This window comes from Rhincodon typus, chromosome 6 (assembly GCF_021869965.1).
Source record: "Rhincodon typus isolate 14 chromosome 6, sRhiTyp1.1, whole genome shotgun sequence".
Taxonomy (NCBI): domain Eukaryota; kingdom Metazoa; phylum Chordata; class Chondrichthyes; order Orectolobiformes; family Rhincodontidae; genus Rhincodon; species Rhincodon typus.
The window spans coordinates 910,263-928,518 of record NC_063337.1 but is presented as its reverse complement, the minus strand read 5'-3'; the positions used below and the strand labels follow the sequence as shown (position 1 = coordinate 928,518).

Here is an 18,256-nt window from a genome sequence, read left to right as displayed (position 1 = left end):
CCTCAGCACTGACCCTCCGACAGCGCGGCGCTCCCTCAGCACTGACCTTCCGACAGCGCGGCGCTCCCTCAGCGCTGACCCTCCAACAGTGCCCACTCCCTCAGCGCTGACCCTCCGACAGTGCAGTGCTCCCTCAGCACTGACCCTGCCTCTGACAGTAGAGCACTCCCTCTGAGGTACAAATCCCACATTTGATTCCAATATGGATTTTCTTCCAAAATATGTGCCTCCTTGTACGTAAGTGAGGGAGCAAAGTGCATAGAATGAGCACTGGACAAAGGTTGTAGAAACATTGAAAACAGGAGCAGGAGTAGGCCATTCAGCCCTTTGAGCCTGCTATTCCATACATTCTGATCATGGCTGATCATCCAATTCAATAGCATGGTTCTGCCTCTCCCCCATATCCTTTAACCCCTTTAGCCCTATGAGCTACATTCAACTCCTTGAAATCACACAATATTTTGGCCTTTACTGCTTTCTGTGAAAGTGAATTCTACAGGGTCACCACTCTCAGGGTGAAGAAATTCCTCCTCATCTCAGCCCTATATGGTTTACCCCAAATTCTCAGACTGTGGCCCCTGCACTGGAATTCTCTCGCTATGAACATGAACACCAACACACCACTTGCCTTCTTCACCGCCTGCTGTATCTTCAGCGACTGGTGCACGAGGACACCCAGCTCTCATTGCACACTCCCCTCTCTCAATTTACAGCCATTCAGATAATAATCCACCTTCCTTTTTGCACACCAAAAGTGGATAACCTCACATTTACCCACAGTTTGCTTCATCTGCCATGCACTGGCCACTCACTCTGCCTGTCCAAATCACACTGTAACATCTCTGCATCCCCCTCACAGCTCACCCTCCCACACAGCTTTGTGTCATCTGCAAATTTGGACAGATTACTTTTAGTTCCCTCATCTAATCATTAATATATATTGAGAATAGCTGGAGTCCAAGCACTGATCCCTGTAGTATCCCACTAGTCACTGCCTGCCACTTGGTAAAACACCCGTTTATTCCTGCTCTTTGTTTCCTGTCTGCCAACCAGTTCTCTTTCCATCTCAGTACTCTACTCCCAATCCCAAGTGCTTTAATTTGACACATTAATCTCTTATGTGGGACATTGCTGAAAGCCTTCTGAAAGGCCAAATAAACCACATCCACTGGCTCCACCTCATCAACTCTGAGTTATATCTTCAAAGAATTACAGTAGATTTGAAAAGCACGATTACCCTTTCATAGATCCATGCTGACTCTGTCCAATCCTGCCACTGTTTAGAGTCATAGAGACGTACACCACAGAAACAGACCCTTCGGTCCAACTCGTCCATGCCGACAAGATATCCCAAATAAGTCTATCCAATTTGCCAGCATTAGGCCCATATCCCTCTTAAACCCTTCCTAATCATTTATCCATCTAGATGCCTGTGTTAAATGTTGTAATTGTACCAGCCTCCACCACTTCTTCTGGCAGCTCATTCCATATACGCACCACCCTCTGCATGAAAAGATTACCCCTTAGGTCCCTTTTATATCTTACCCTTCTGGTTTTGGCCTCCTCCACCGCACGGAAAGGACCTTGGATATTCACTCTATCCATGCCCCTCATGATTTTATAAAACTCTATAAGGTCACCCCTCAGCCTCCGACACTCCAGGGAAAATTGTCCCAGTCTATTCAGCCTCTCCCTATAGCTGAAACCCTCCAACCCTGGCGACATCCTGGTAAATCTTTTCTGAACCTTTTCAAGATTTACTGCAGCAAGGAGACCAGAATTGCATGCAGTATTCCAATAGTGGCCTAACTAATATCCTGCACAGCTGCAACATGACCTCCCAACTCCAATACTCGATGCACTAACTTATAAAGGCACACGTACCAAATGCCTTCTTCACTATCCCATCGACCTGTGATTCCACTTTCAGGGAACTATGAACCTGCACTCCAAGGTCTCTTTGTTCAGCAACACTCTCCAGGACCTTACCATTAAGTGTATAAGCTCTGCCGTGATTTGCCTTTCCAAAATGCAGCACCTCACATTTATCTAAATTAAACTCCATCTGCCACTCCTCGTCCCATTGGATCAAGATCCCATTGTACTCTGAAGTAACGTTCTTCGCTCTCCACTACACCTCCAATTTTGGTGTCATCTGTAAACTTACTAACCATACCTCCTATGTTCACATTCAAATCATTTACATGAATGATGAAAAGCAGTGGACCCAGCACTGATCCTTGTGGCACACCACTGGTCACAGGCCTCCAGTCTGAAAAGCAAACCTCCACCACCCCCTGTCTTCTACCTCTGAGCCAGTTCTGTATCCAAATGGCTAGTTCTCCCCATGTTCCATGTAATCTAATCTTGCTAACAGGTCTACCATGAGGAACCTTGTTGAAGTCCATATAGATCACATCCACTGCTCTACCCTCATCAATCCACTTTGTTACTTCTTCAAAAAGCTCAAATTAGTTAGTGAGACACAATTTCCCAAGCACAAAGCCATGTTGACTATCCATAATCAGTCCTTGCCTTTCCAAATATATGTAAATCCTGCTCCCCAGGATTCCCTCCAACAATGTGCATTTTCTCCACTACCGACATTAGGCTGACTAGTTTATAATTCCCAGTTTTCTCTCTGCCTCCCTTTTTGAATAGTGGGGTTACATGAGCTACCCTCCAATCTGTAGGAACTTTCTAGAGTCTAAAGAATCGTGGAAGATGACCACCAATGCACCCAGTATTTCTACAGCCACTTCCTTAAGTACTCTGGGATGTAGATGACCAGGCCCTGGAGATTAATTGGTCTTCAATCCCATTAATTTCCCCAACATTTCCCTTCTAATTCTGATTTCCTTAAGTTCCTCCATCTCACTAAACTCTGTGTTCCCCGACATTTCTAGTATGTTATTTGTGTCCTCCTTTGTGAACACAGAACCAAAGTGTGTGGTTCTAAAGATGCAGTTATGCAAAACCCTGGATGGAACCTCAGTAGGAGTACTGTGAGCAGATCTGGCCAGCAGACCTTAGGAATGATACACTGGCCTCAGAGGGAGTACAACATAGGTTTGTAAGAATGGACTTCAGGGGTTATGTTATGAGGAAAGATTATACAAATTAGGCTTGTTTTCACTAGAATTGTAGAAGGTTAAGGGTCATCTGATCAAAGTCTTCAAGATATTCTGGTTGGATCGAAGGGTCTGTTTCTGTTCTGTGTGACTATGACTCTATATTAACAGGAAAAGACAGGGTAGATAAACTATTTCCACTGGTTGGGGATTCTGGATCATAGTCTAAGAATAAGGGCCAGACCATTCATGAGAGATATTAGGAGGCATTTCCACACACAAATGTTGCTGGATGTTTGGAACTCTCTTCCACAAACGACAGTAGATGCTGTATCAGTTGTTAATTTTAAATCTGAGAGAGATAAAACTTTGTTGAGAAAAGGTGTTAAGGGATATGTGCCAAAGGCAGATATATGGAGTTAGGCCACAGATCAGTCATGACCTCACTGAAAGGTGGAACAGACTCGAGGGCTGAGTGATCAACTGCTGGTTCCTATGTATTTAATTGGTCACAGCTATTCCTTTATTCCCCATTATAAACTCCCCTGCTTCCTACAGTAAGGGATCTACATTTATGTTCATTAATCTTCACATGCCTACACTTTTACACTCAGTTTGTATGTCCCCTACACACTTACTCACACACTCTATTTTCCTTTTCTTAAGAAATCCTTTTGTCCTCTTTTACTGAATTCTCAACTGCTCCTACTCCTCAGGTCTGTTGTTTTTTTCTGGTCAATTTGTATACCTCTTCTCTGGATCTAACACTATCCCGACTTTCCATTATAAGCCACAGTTTGGCCACCGTTGCTGTTTTACTTTTGCACCAAACAGTTCTGAGGAAGGGTCACTGGACCCGATACGTTAACTCCGACTTTTTCTTCACAGATGCTGCCAGACCTGCTGAGCTTTTCCAGCAACTTCTGTTTTTGTTCGTGATTTACAGTATCTGCAGTTTTTTCGGTTTTTAATGAAGAATTCTTACAGGTTACCCATGCGCTCTCTGAATGTTCTCCATTGCCTTTTCATTATCATCCCTTCAAGTAACATTCCTCAATCTATCATAGCCAACTCGTGTCCCACACCACCATAGTTTCTTCTCTTTATATTCAGGACCCTGGTCTCAGAATGAACCACATCACTCTCCGTATTGATAAGAATTCTATTATATTCTGGTCACTCTTCCCCAAGGGACCTCGCAATTAGATTGCCAGTTACTCCTTTCTCATTACACAATGGTCTGGTCTCCAGTCAGTTCCTCAATGCACTGGGGCCAATTAGTTCAGTTGAATGGACAGCAGGTTTATGATGCAGTGTGATGCCAAAAGTGTAGGTTCAGTTCCTGCACTGGCTGAGGTTACCATGAAGGACTCGCCTTCTCAACCTCTCCCCGTGCCTGAGACACAGTGACCCTCAGCTCAAACCCCCATCAGTTGTCTCTCTCTCTCATGAGAGAGCAGCCCTATGGTCTGGTAGGACAATGGTGACTTTGAACTTTTACCTCAGAGTACTTGTTCAGAAGACCATCCTATTTATGGAAAGTTTCCTCTGGACAAATCAAATTAGCAATGATACCACAATCTAGATACAGATTAAAATCACCCATAATTACAGACACTCCTTTATTGTATGCATCTCTAAATTCTTGTTTAATGCCATTCCCAACATCACGCTGACAGTTTGGCGTCAATATACAACGCCCACGAATATCCTTTGCTCCCTGGTATTTCTCAGGTTGACCATTAAATGTTCCACATTGTCAGGAGCTAATATCCTTCCTCATTATTGCATTAATTTCCCCTTTAACCAGCAATGCAACTCCGCCCCCTTTTCCTTTCTGTCTGTCCTTTCTAAAAATGAATACCCCAAGACATTCAGTTCCCATCCCCGGTCACACTGCAGCCATGTCTCCATAATCCCAATTATATCATACCAGCTTTCTTCAATTTGCACGATTAATTGATCCACTTTGATTTAAATGCCCTGTACATCAAGGCACAAAGCCTTAAGGCATGTCTTATTAACGGGACTTGTCCCATTTCCATCATCTTTTACTATGTCCCTGTTTGATTTTTTCTTCTTTATTCGTTGACAGGATGAGGGTGTCACTGCCCAGAGGACAGTTAAGCGTCAACCACATTGCTGTAGGTCTGGAGTCACATGTAGACTAGACAGGGTAAAAGTGGTAGATTTTCTTCACTAAAGGACATTAGTGAACCAGATGGGTATTTCCTGACAATCGACAATGGATTCACGGTCATCATTAGATTCTTAATTCCAGATATTTACAGAATTTGAATTCCACTGTCTGCTGTGGCGGGATTCGAACCCAGGTCCCCAGAACATTATCTGGACTTCTGGATTAACAGTCCAGTGATAATACGACTAGACCATTGCCTCCCCGATTCTGGTCCTTGATTTCTCTGCCTATCACTTTTTTTATTCCCCTTTCTGCCTTTTGTTCTCGGGCATAGTCTTTGAGGTCTGCAGCACAGAAAAAGGCCAGTTGGCTCACTGTGTCCATGCCAATCACAATAATGACCTATGTATTCTCAAGCAATTTTGCAGGGGAATGGTCACAGGCGACTTCTCTGTAGCCTGCCTAGTCCTCTTGCTCTAGCAAGTGATCACCCATTGCCTTTCTGTCTTGTGGTGTGACTGAACACTCACAGTGATGTGGAGGTGCCAGTGTTGGACTGGGGTGGACAAAGTCAGAAGTCACACGATGCCAGGTTATAGTCCAACAGGTTTATTTGGAATCACACAAGCTTTTGGAGTGCTGCCCTTTCGTCAGGTGCTGAGAGAGAGCAGGGCACACAGACACAGGCTGAGAGATCAAGGGGAGAGAGATCAAAAGATCATTCACCTGGTGTGAGTGGAGTGTCAGATGATAGGTCTGTGCAGGTGACCAAGAGTGTTAGACAGTGTGTAAAGTGTTTATAAAGTCAATATCAGTGCTGTGCTGGCATGACAATCAGGCAGAGCCATAGGAATATACAGAAGGTGACATCTCAGGTCAGGGACTGGATTATAGGTGAGAGGCTTTGTTCAGAATCTGATTCAGAGTTTTAACCTGGAATCAGGCTGGTTTTATACCGAAAGCTGGAATTTAAAAGATGGCACACTGACTGACTGTGACTACAAATTGTGTGTTTTTTGAACAAAATAGAATTTATCTGCAAATAAACAAATGATTCACCCCATAGATTTAAATACGTGTGTGTCTGTGTGCGTGTGTGTGAGAGAGAGAGAGGGGGAGGGGAGGGGAGGGGGGAGGGGGAGTCGGGGCGAGGGAGGGAGGGAGGGAGAGAGTCCATTTGAGCCACACAGTATAAAAACAGGCCCTTCGGCCCACCATGTCTGTGCTGACCAATAAACACCAAACTACATTGATCCCATTTACCTGCACTTGGTCCATAACCTACTATACCCTGGCATTTCAAGTGCTCATCCAGATACTTCTTAAATGTTGCCAGTAAACCTGCTCCACTACCCTCTCAGACAGCAGGTTCCATATTTCTACCACCCACTGGGGAAAAATTCTCTCAGATCTCCTCTAAACCATTGACTCCTCACCTTAAACATATGCCCTCTGGTCTTAGACACGTCTGCCACAAGGAAAAGATTCTCACCATCTCCTCTGTCTGTGCCTCTCAATTTTGTATACATCAATCAGATCCACACCCCCTCCCCCAGGCCCCGCTGCTCCAAGGTGAAAAACCAGCCTATGCAGTCTCTCCTCATAACTGAGACCTTCCATCCCAGACAACATCCTGGTGAATCTCCTCTACACCAAAGTGGGCACATTGATGACTGTGGCCACATCTCTGGCTCCACACATTACATTCTCTAGAACATTACAGCACAAGAACAGGCCCTTCGACCCTTCACTATAGCCCCTTCTAGGATCTGATTGTGTTTATCATCCACCCAAACAGTATTGTCATCCCATTGCCAACATGTTAACCAAGTATCCAACGTCGCCTCAAAACCTTACACGGTCCTGCTTTTATTCAGTAACTACAGCCATGAATTCCACAGCTTGCAAAAACAGTATTTTGTGTACACAGAATTTTCCACTCACTCCAAGCTCACATCAAAAGCAACATCCGTAAACAGTGAAGAGGACAGTAACAGGCTGTAGAAGAACAGGCTGGTGAAAGTGACAGATGTAAGGAAGATTCAATTCAACAGAGAAGGCGAATTGAAGCATTTTCGGGAAATAAAATCCATGGTGAAATTTGAATTTTAAAGTGGGTGCAGGGCAGAGAGTGCCGAGGCTTTATGCACGCACATTGAAGTAGACAGGACAAGTTAAAGCTTGTGAAGCTTGACACTAACACTAACCCTAATGCACAACTTAATGATCACAGCTATAGAGTATAAAAACAAGGAGGTTATGGTGAATTTTTATTGAACTCTGTTTTGACCTTCAGTGGAGATTCCTGTCCAGTTCTGGACCCCTCACTTTAAAGAGTCAGGATTTTCAATTACTGGAGGAGCTGGGATTGTCCTCCTTAAACCAAGGAGAAACTCACAATACTGGGGACAGTGTAGTGGGAGCTCTCCTCTGTATCTAACCCCATGCTGTCCCTGTCCTGGGAATGTTTGATGGGGTCAGTGTTAAGGAAGCTTTACTTTCTGTTTAAGAGAGCACAAGGAACTTTACACTGTAGCTAAGTATGTAAGGCTTTCAACAAATTCTCTGTTCAGTTTGAACTTTTGGAAAGGTCCCCTTCATTTCCTGGTGACAAAGCCCACCGTAACACAGGTGGTGTAAACACCCCACCATCCCCCCCCACTCCGCCATTATCACTGAGGGATCCACAGAGTGCGAACAGTAAAATGAAAAACGACTGACACATGGGTGTCACTCTACAGCTCGTGGAGTCACTTGTGCTGGCACTGGTTTTATTTTCCAGTTGGATTAAAAAGTTTGACCCCAGAATTTAAAAGAATGAACTACAGGTAGTTCTCGTAAAATGCGATAGTTACGTTCTTGCGTGACCCCGTGCTATAGAAAATCAGGTTATAGGGAAATCGCTATAGAAAATCACTATACCAGAAAGTTCACATTATCCAAACAGCATCCACTATTCATCAATTGCATTACAGCCAGGTCATGTTAATGAAACACATTTTATAGCAGAACTACCTGTACGTCAAACATTACAGGCAGGTGTCTCCCTGATCTGCCCACACATGTAAGACACAGTGAGAGAGGCCTGACTGATTCACATCAAACTCAGCCTTACCCTAGCCTTATCCTAGGTTAAATCCACAATGTTTCCCAACTCTGCACAGGAGCTAACTCTTCACAAACAGTTATAACAAATAACAGGAAGACCAGATCACTATCAAAGTTCACACCCGCTCACTAACTCTCAAACTGAATCAAAATTTTCCTTTAAAAAACATTTCTTCAGTGCTGGTGGCTTTACAGGAAATAATGGTAACACTGGAAACACCAATCTCTCCCTCTTATTCATCCCAAAACATTCCTGTTGCCTGAAGTTTGTTTAATCCAGGAAACACAGTCCCACAAAAGCAGAGCTTTAAACGCACTGACTCCCCCTCCTGAAAATCTCTTGACCCTCTCACTTGCACAATTGAAGTCACTCAATTTAACCCTCTCAGCCTTTTCACGGGAATGGAGAATTACTGCTCCTGAAAGTGTAAACTATATCACAGCATTGCAAAGCGGTTTAGGAGAGCTGAGTTAGGAGAGTTGGGTTGAGATGCATTGAAAAGCGATTTAGGAGGGCTGAGTTAGGAGAGTTGGGTTGAGCTGCGTTGATGAGAGTCAGGGCCAAAACAACCAATTTCACTGGACACTGAATGTCTCTGTACCCTCAGCAACAGCAGGAACCCGAGTTATGTTGCACATCATGTGTTTTTATTCATTCACGGGATGAGGGTGTCACTGGCCAGGCAGCATTTATTGCCCATCGGACAGTTAAGAGTCCACCACATTGCTGTGGGTCTGGAGTCACATGTAGGCCAGACCAGGTAAGGATGGCAGTTTCCTTCCCTAAAGGACATTAGTGAACCAGATGGGTTTTTACGACAACAGATTCATGGTCATCATTAGATTCTTGCTTCCAGATTTTTATTGAATTCAAATTCCACCAACTGCTGTAGTGGGATTTGAACCAGGGTGCCCAGAAACATTGTCTAGGTCTTTCGATTAACCCTCCATCGTTAACACCACAAGGCCATCGCCTCCCTTTGGGATCAGCCATTGTCTCATTGGATGGTGAGACATGCTTGAGGGACTCCTCCTGGTCAGACATTCCCAACAGGGTTCTGACTGCAGAGCTCAAAGTCATGATAGTACAGTTACACAGATGATGCTGGAGTAACAACAGGTGTCACATACTTGATTCCCAACAGCTCCCATTGTCAGCGTCTTTTTTTTAATGTGTTTACCAGATTGTGGCGTTGGTAGCTGAGCCCAGCATTTATTGCCCATCCCTAGTTGCCCCCTTGAGAAGCTGGTGGTGAGCTGCCTTCTTGAACCGCTGCAATCTATGTGCTGTTGGTAGACACACAATGCCCTTAGGGAGGGAATTCTAGATTTTAACTCAGCAACACTGAAGTAACAGAGATATATTTCTAAGTCAGGATAGTGAGTGGCTTGGAGGTGAACTTGCAGGGGGATGGTGTTCCCGTGTATCTGCTGCCCTTGTCCTTCTAGATGGAAGTGGTCGTGGGTTTGGAAGGTGCTGTCTGAATTCAATAAATCTGGTTATATCTAGCGTTGCAGCAAATAACAAACTTTTTCAATGCTGTCATTTTTTTTTACACTTTCAGGAACAGGAGAAAGCCATTCACTCTCTCACATCTGTTCTACCATTCAATGAGATCATGGCTGATCGGTGACCTGACTCCAGCTACACACTTATGCTTCACATCTGTAATGGCCTTTGGTTAAAAATAATCTATCAATCTCAGATTGTAAACAAATGAACAACTGACTGATTATTAGTTACTGTTTACAAAAGCTCCAACCTCCGACACCCTTGCTTTGCTGATGTAGTTCCTACCTTCACTCCTGTAAAATCTAACCTTCAGATTCTGTCTTAGTCCTAGAATCCCTGAAAAGCAGAAACAGTTTCTCTTGACCAACCCAAGCAGTCACAGACATTCATATGAATCAGGTGTAGGCCATTCAGCCCTTCAAGCCTGCTGCATTCAATAAGATCACGGCTGATCTGATCAGTCCACATGCACCCCACTCCACCAATAACCTTTCACCCCACTCCACCAATAACCTTTCACCCCTTGCCCCCTTGCTAATCAAGAATCCATCTCTGCCCAAAAAATATTCAAGGATTTGGCTTTCACCACCTCCTCAGAAACAGAGACTCATGGCCCTCTAGGAAGACAATTTCAATGGGTCACCCCTGTTTTTTAAACAGTTCTAGATTCTTTAACAAGAGGAAACATTGTCTCCATCTACCCAGTAAGGACCCCTCAGAATCTTGTACATTTCAATTGAGTGGCCTCTGAGTCTTTGAAACTCCAGCAAATACAAGCTCAGCCTTTCCTCTTAAGACACCGACCCATTCCAGGTAATGGTCTGGTAAACCTTAACATCTAGAAAATCACACTTCACATTCTCTATTCCAGAATACAATCGTATTTTGGATAATGTTTCTTCATAATTTAACTCTTCAGTTCTGGTATTATTCTGGTAAATCTACACTGCACTCAGTTCCAGGCCAATATTTCCTCGCTGAGCCCAGACCTGCCCACAGGGTTTGGACTGACTGACCAACCTCAAACCCCTTGTATTCTGGCCATGGAGCTATAAACACTGAAGGCCAGCATTCCATTCACTCATCATTGCTTTCTGGACCTCTTCATGACATCTTGATGACCTCTGCACTTGACCCTCAACACAGATGTGCCACTGCTGTTAGCTTCTGTTGTTTAGAAATTATCCGTTGAAATTCTTGTAAGGTCCAAAACTGAAACTGAGAAACTAGATTTTGCAACATACTTCACTCGTTGTCTTACTGTCTCTTTCTAACCTCATGTTTCCAACTACACTCTTTACAATCTGGCACATCTTGGCGTCATCTGCAAATTTGAAGATGTAACTTTATATTCCATCCTAGAAGGGAAAGCTCCTGCTATTGGCAGGTCTGTACTGGACAACAGAATAGACTCCATGTCACATCCTGTGAGGATACAATGGCCTGGTGGGATTGTTGGGAGATAGTAAATGAGAAACCAGGGACCCAGATTCAAATTCCACTATGGAAACCATCTGAAATTAAAAACCTAATGGTGACTGTAGAATTACATGGGGAGAAGAGGCCCTTTGGCCCATCAAGTCTGTACCACCAAAATTTGCTTCTACCTAAACCAGTTCCACTTGGTCATTGCCTCGAATGTTAGGACACTTCAAGTGTTCATCCAAGTAAATCTTAAAGGTTATAAGGTTTCCTGTCTTAACTACCTTCCCAGGCAGTACATTCCAGATTCCCACCATCTCTAAATGAAAACATTTTTCTTCAAATCCCCTCTAAACCTCCTGCCTTACCTTTGAAAATTATGCCCCTTGTTTATGACCTTTGAACTAAGGGGGTGAGCTGCTTCCTATCCACCCTGACCATGCTCCTCAAAATCATATACATCTCTATCAGGTTCCCCCCTTCAACCTTCTCAGCTCTAAACAAAACAACTCAAGCATATCCAGCATCTCTTCATCACTAACCTGCTCCATGCCAAGCAGCATCCTGGTGAATCTCCTCCGTACCCTCTCCGGTGCTATCACATCCTTCTAACAGCAAGGTGACCAGAACTACACACAGTCCTCCAGCTGTGGCCTAACCAAAGTCCTGTTCAGCTCCAACATAACCTCCCAGCTCTTATAATCTGTGCATGACTGAAAAAGGTAAGTGCCCATGTGCCTTCTTAATAACCCTGTCAATTTGTCTTGTTCCTTCTTCCAATGTGCATCACCTCACAGTGATCAGGGTTAAATTCCATCTGCCACTGATCTCCCATCTGACCAATCTGTTTATATCCTCCCATACCGCAAGACCCTCCTCCTCACCATTTACCCAATCCTCATGTCACCTGCAAACTTACTTATCCTCAGCCCACATTCTCATCAACATCATTTGTGGATATCACAAACAATAAGGGACCCAGAACTGATCCCTGTAGTACAGCACTGCATATCAGGCTCCAATCACACAAACAGGCCTCTACCACCACCCCCTGACTCCTGCTTCTAACCCGAATCTGGATCCAACTTGCCAAGTTGCCCAGCATCCTGTGTGATTTTACCTTCATCAGTTTCCCACATGAGACCTCTAAAAGGTATTGCTGAAATCCACATAAACAACATCAACTGCATTATCCTCATTGACACACTTGGCCACCCCCTCAAAAAATTTCATCAGATAATAAATGATCTGGATGTGAACATAGGAGGTATAGAACAGTACAGCACAGTACAGGCCCTTCGGCCCACGATGTGTGGTTAGAAAGTCTGCAGATGACAACAAAATTGCAGGTGTAGTGGACAGTGAAGAAGGTTACCTCAGAGTACAATGGGATCTTGATCCAATGGGCCAAGGAGTGGCATATGGAGTTTAATTTAGATAAATGTGAGGTGCTGCATTTTGGAAAGGCAAATCAGGGCACGACTTATACACTTAAGGTAAGGTCCTGAGGAATATTGCTAAACAAGAGACCTTAGAATGCAGGTTCATAGTTCCTTGAAAGTGAAGTCACAGGTAGATAGGATAATGAAGAAGGCGTTTGGTACCCTTGCCTTTACTGGTCAGTATATTGAGTATAGGAGTTTGAGAGATCATGTTGCAGCTGTACAGTACATTGGTTAGGCCACTTTTGGAATAGTGTGTGCAATTCTGGTCTCCCTGCTATAGGAAGGATGTTGTGAAACTTAAACGGGTTCAGGAAAGATTTACAAAAATGTTGCCAGGGTTGAAGGGCTTAAACTACAGGGAGAGACTGAATAGGCTGGAGCTATTCTCCCTGGAGTTTCGAAGGCTGAAGGGTGACCTTATAGAGGTTTATAAAATCATGAGGGACATGCATAGGGTAAATAGACAAGGTCTTTTAACCAGGGTGAGGGAGTCCAAAATTAAAGGGCATAGGTTTAAGGTGAAAGGGGAAAGATTTAAAAGGGACCCAAGGAACAACATTTTCATGCAGAGGGTGGTGCGCATATGGAACAAGCTGCCAGAGGAAGTGGTAGAGGCTGGTACAACTGAAACATTTAAAAGGCTTCTGGACAGTATTTGAATAGGAAGGGTTTAGAGGGATATGGGCCAAATGCTGGCAAATGGGACTAGATTAGTTTAACATATCTGGTCACATGGACAAATTGGATCAAGGGTCTGTTTCTGTGCTGTACAGCTGTGGCTCTATGTGTTGGACATGATCTCCCTCTGACAAAGCCTTGCTGACTATCCCTAGTCAAACCATACCTCTCTAAATGGAGGTTAGTTTTCACCTTGATTATTTTCTCCAATAGTTTCCTTACTGATGTGAGACTCACAAGAACCTCACAGTTCCTCTTCCTGAATTCTGTATCTGCTTCTCCTGAGTGAAGACAGATTCTGGCTTTACACTCTCCCATTGTCCTCCTGCTCCACACACAGACTGTCCCCTTGATCCCTAATGAGACCTACTCTTTCCCTGGTTATCCTCTTCCCCTTGACAAACTTTAGAGAATAATCTTGGGATTCTTCCTAATCTTATCTGCCTGTGTTTTTTTCATGCCCCACCTTTGTTCTCCTTATTTCTTTCTTCAGATATCTTCCGGCACTTTCCACGCTCCATTAGGCCCTCCGACCAGTAACTATTGTGAATGGCAGATATCAAACTAATGTCCTTAAGGGAAGGAGATCTGCTGTCTTTAACCAGCCTGACCCACATGTGATTCCAGGCCCACAGCAATGCGCTTCCCTCTGAAATGGCCTAGCAAACGCCAATTTGTATGAAACTGAAAAAGTTTTGATGGAATGAAACCAGCCACCTAGCATGGACCTTGGCACTGGAAAAGTCAACGGCAGAAACAGCCCTGTCGATCCTACAAAGTGCTCCTCACTAACATCTGGGGGTTAGTGCCAAAATTGGGAGAGCTGTCTCACAGACTAGTCAAGCAACAGCCTGACACAGTCATACTCACGGAATCATACCTTACAGACAATGACCCAGACACCACCATCACCATCCCTGGATATGTCCTGTCCCATCAGCAGGACAGACCCAGCAGAGGTGGTGGCACAGAGGTATATTGTCAGGAGGGTGTTGCTCTGGAAGTCCTCAACATTGACTCCGGACCCCATGAAGTCTCGTGACTTCAGGTTAAACATGGGCAAGAAAACCTCCTGCTGATTACCATATACCATCCTCCCTCAGCTGATGAATCAGTACTCCTCTATGTTGAGCAACACTTGGAGGAAACACGGAGGATGGCAAGGGCACAAAATGTACTCTGGATGGGGGATTTCAATGTCCACCACCAAGAGTGGCTCGGCAGCAGTGCTACCGATCGAGCTGGTAGGGTCCTAAAGGATATAGCTGCTAGACTGGGTCTGCAGCAGGTGGTGAGGGAAGCAACAAGAGGGAAAAACATACTTGACCTCATCCTTACCAATCTGCCAGCTGCAGTTATATCTGTCCATGACAGTATCAGTAAGAGTGACCATTGCACAGTCTTTGTGGAGACGAAGTCCTGCCTTCACATTGAGAATAACCTCCTCATCCAGCAGAATCTGTAACTTCACAGCTCGGCACATCCCCCACTCAGCCATTACCATCAAAGCCGGGGATCAACCCTGGTTCAATGGAGAATGCAGGAGGGCATGCCAGGAGCAGCACCAGGCACACCTGAAGATGAGGTGTCAACCTGGTGAAGCCACCAAACAGGATTACTTGCACACCAAACAGTGGAAGCAGCAAGTGATAGACAGATCTAAGCTCTGCAGTCCTGCCACATACAGTTGTGAATAGTGATGGACAATTAAACAACTCACTGGAGGAGGAGGCTTCACAAGTATCCCCATCCTCAATGGGGGGTCAGCCCAGCACACCAGTGAAAAAGATAAGGCTGAAGCATTCGCAGCAATCTTCAGCCAGAAATCATGGAAGGTGTCATCGACAGTGCTATCAAACAGCACCTGCTCAGCCATAACCTGCTCAGTGACGCCCAGTGTGGGTTCCACCAGGGGCACTCAGCTCCTGACCTCATTACAGCCTTGGTTCAAACATGGACAAAAGAGCTGAATTCCAGAGGTGAGGTGAGAGTGGCAGCCCTTGACATCAAGGCTGCATTCGACCAGGTGTGGCATCAAGGAGCCCTGGCAAAATTGGAATCAATGGGTATCAGGGGCGAACTTTCTGATGGTTGGAGTTATTCATAGAACATAGAACAGTACAGCATAGGAACGGACCCTTCAGCCCACAATGTTGTGCTGAACACGACGCCAAATTAAACCATTCCCTTCTGCCTGCCCTAGTCCATATCCTTCTATTCTTTGTATATTCATGTGCTTATCCAAAAGCCTCTTAGATGCCCCTATCATATCTGCCTCCACCAGCACCCCTTGGCAGTGCGTTCTCGACTCCTATTACTCTCTGTATGAAATACCTTGGAGCACCTGAAATAAAGGAAGATGGCTGTGTCGTTATTGGAGTTCACTCATCTTAGCTCCAGGACATCTCTGCAGGAGTTCCTCAGGGTGGTGTCCTTGTGTCCAACCATCTTCAGCTGCTTCATCAATAAACTTACCTGCATCATAAGGTCAGAAGTGGGGATGTTCACCGATGATTGCACAATGTTCAGCACCATTCGTGACCCCTCAGATACTGAAGCAATCCATGTTCAAATGCAACAAGATCTGAACAATAACTATGCTTCGGCTGAAAAATGGGAAATAACATTTACAACGCACCAATGCCAGCCTATGACCATTTCCGACAAGTGAGAATCTAACCGACGCCTCATAATATTCAATGACATTATCATCACTGAATTGTCACTATATACATCCTAGGGTTAATATTAACCAGAAACAGGAGTGGACTGGCCATATAAATACAATGGCTACAAGAGCAGGTCTGACGCTAGGAATACTACAGAAAGTAACTGACCTCCTGACTCCTCAAAGCCTGTCCACCATTTGTTAGGCACAAGTCAGGAGTGTGACAGAATACTCCCCACTTGCCTGGATGGGTGCAGCTCCAACAGCACTCGAGAAGCTTGACACGAACAAGACAACGCAGAAATAACACAGTGTGGAGCTGGAGGAACACAGCAGGCCAGGCAGCATCAGTGGATGGGGGAGGGGGAAGGGAGCTCAGAAATAAATAGAGAGAGGAGGGGTGGGGCTGGGGAAGGTAGGTGATGGTGGATAGGTGGGAGAAAAGATGGACAGGTTGTGTCAGGTCAAGGAAGCAGGGATGAGAGGGAGGGTTAGACATTGGATGAGGAGATTTTAAAACTGGTGAATTCTATGTTTAGGCCATTGGGCTGTAGGCTCCCGAGGTGGAATATGAGGGGCTGCTCCTCCAGTTTGCGGGTGGCGTCACTGTGACACTGGGGGGAGGCCCAGGATGGACATGTCACAGGAGAGGGAGGGGGAGCACTTCCTGTGGTTGCAGAGAAAGGTGCCAGGGATAGTGGGACTAGTGGGAAGTGTAGAGTGGATGAGAGAGTCACGGAGGGAGCGGTCCCTCCGGAAGGCAGACAGGGCTGGGGAGGGAACCACCAGCACCTTTCCCTGCAACCGCAGGAAGTGCTACACCTGCCCCTACACCTCCCCCCTCACTTACATGCAAGGAACCAAAAACACCTTTCATATCAGACAGAGGTTCGCCTGCACATCCACCAATGTGATCTACTGCATCCACAGCTCCCAACGTGGCCGCCTCTACATTGGTGAGACCAAGTGGAGGCTTGGAGACCGCTTTGTAGAGCACCTATGCTTGGTTCGCGACAAACGACAACACCTCCCAGTCGCAAACCACTCCCACTCCCAATCCCACTCCCACGCCCTGGGCAATATGTCCATCCTGGGCCTCCTCCAGTGTCACAATGATGCCACCGGCAAACTGGAGAAGCAGCACCTCATATTCTGCCTTGGGAACCTACAACCCAATGGTCTAAATGTGGACTTTACCTGTTTCAAAATCCTCCCAGCCTCATCCCATGACCAACACCCACCCCGCCTCCTTGACCTGTCCATCTTCTCCCCCACCTATCCCCCTCTCCCACCTCACTGACCAATCTGCACCACTGCCTACCTGCACACACCTATCACCATCCCACCTACTTTCCCCAGCCCCACCCATCCTCTCTCTATTTATTTCTGAGCTCCCTTCCCCCTCCCCATTCCTGAAGAAGGGTCCTGACCCAAAACATCAGCTTTCCTGCTCCTCTGATGCTGCCTGGCCTGCTGCGTTCATCCAGCTCCACAATGTGTTATCTTTGACTCCTGCATCGGCAGGCCTTACTATCTCCAGGACAAAGCAGCCCTCTTGACTACTACCTCATCCACAAACATCCACTCCCTCCACCACTGATGGACTGCAGAAATTCACCAAGGAGCCTAAAAACACTTCCATCGAGAAGGACAAGAGCAAATACACAGGAATACCACCACCTGCAAGTTCCCCTCCAAGCCACACACCATCCTGACTTGGAAATATATCGCCATTTCTTCAGTGTCGCTGGGTCAAAATCCTGAAACTCCCTCCCTAAGGGCACTGTGAATCTATCCACAGCAGGTGGACTGCAACGGTTCAAGAAGACAGCTCACCACCACCACCACCTTCTCAAGGGCAACTAGACAGTGGTGTCCAGGTCCGATCGTGTTGAAAAAAACTTCCAAATGGCCTTATGGGCGTAAAACCCAATGAATCACGCAGCAGGCAGCTCAAACATGAATCTCTGCCGTTAGAAAAGGCACCCTCCCAAGGAAACAAGTTTCCTCAAGCGTGATAAATCATAAAATACACTAGCATTTCTGAAATATAATTATCAGCCATAACCAAATCACAGCTTCACCCAGATGTTCAATGCCATCCATTACAATCAAGATTCAAAGATTTGAGACACCTATTCATAAAAATCCCAATGTACTGCAATACTGAGGGAGCGCCGCACTGTGGGAGGGTCAGTGCTGAGGGAGCGC

General features: G+C 45.5%; 1 protein-coding gene across 1 annotated transcript in view; it reads right to left on the bottom strand.

Annotated features, from left to right (window-relative positions):
• Positions 1 to 18,256, bottom strand: part of LOC125483329 (ankyrin repeat domain-containing protein 50-like) — a 19,970-nt gene that overhangs the window by 1,066 nt on the left and 648 nt on the right. The window lies entirely within an intron of this gene.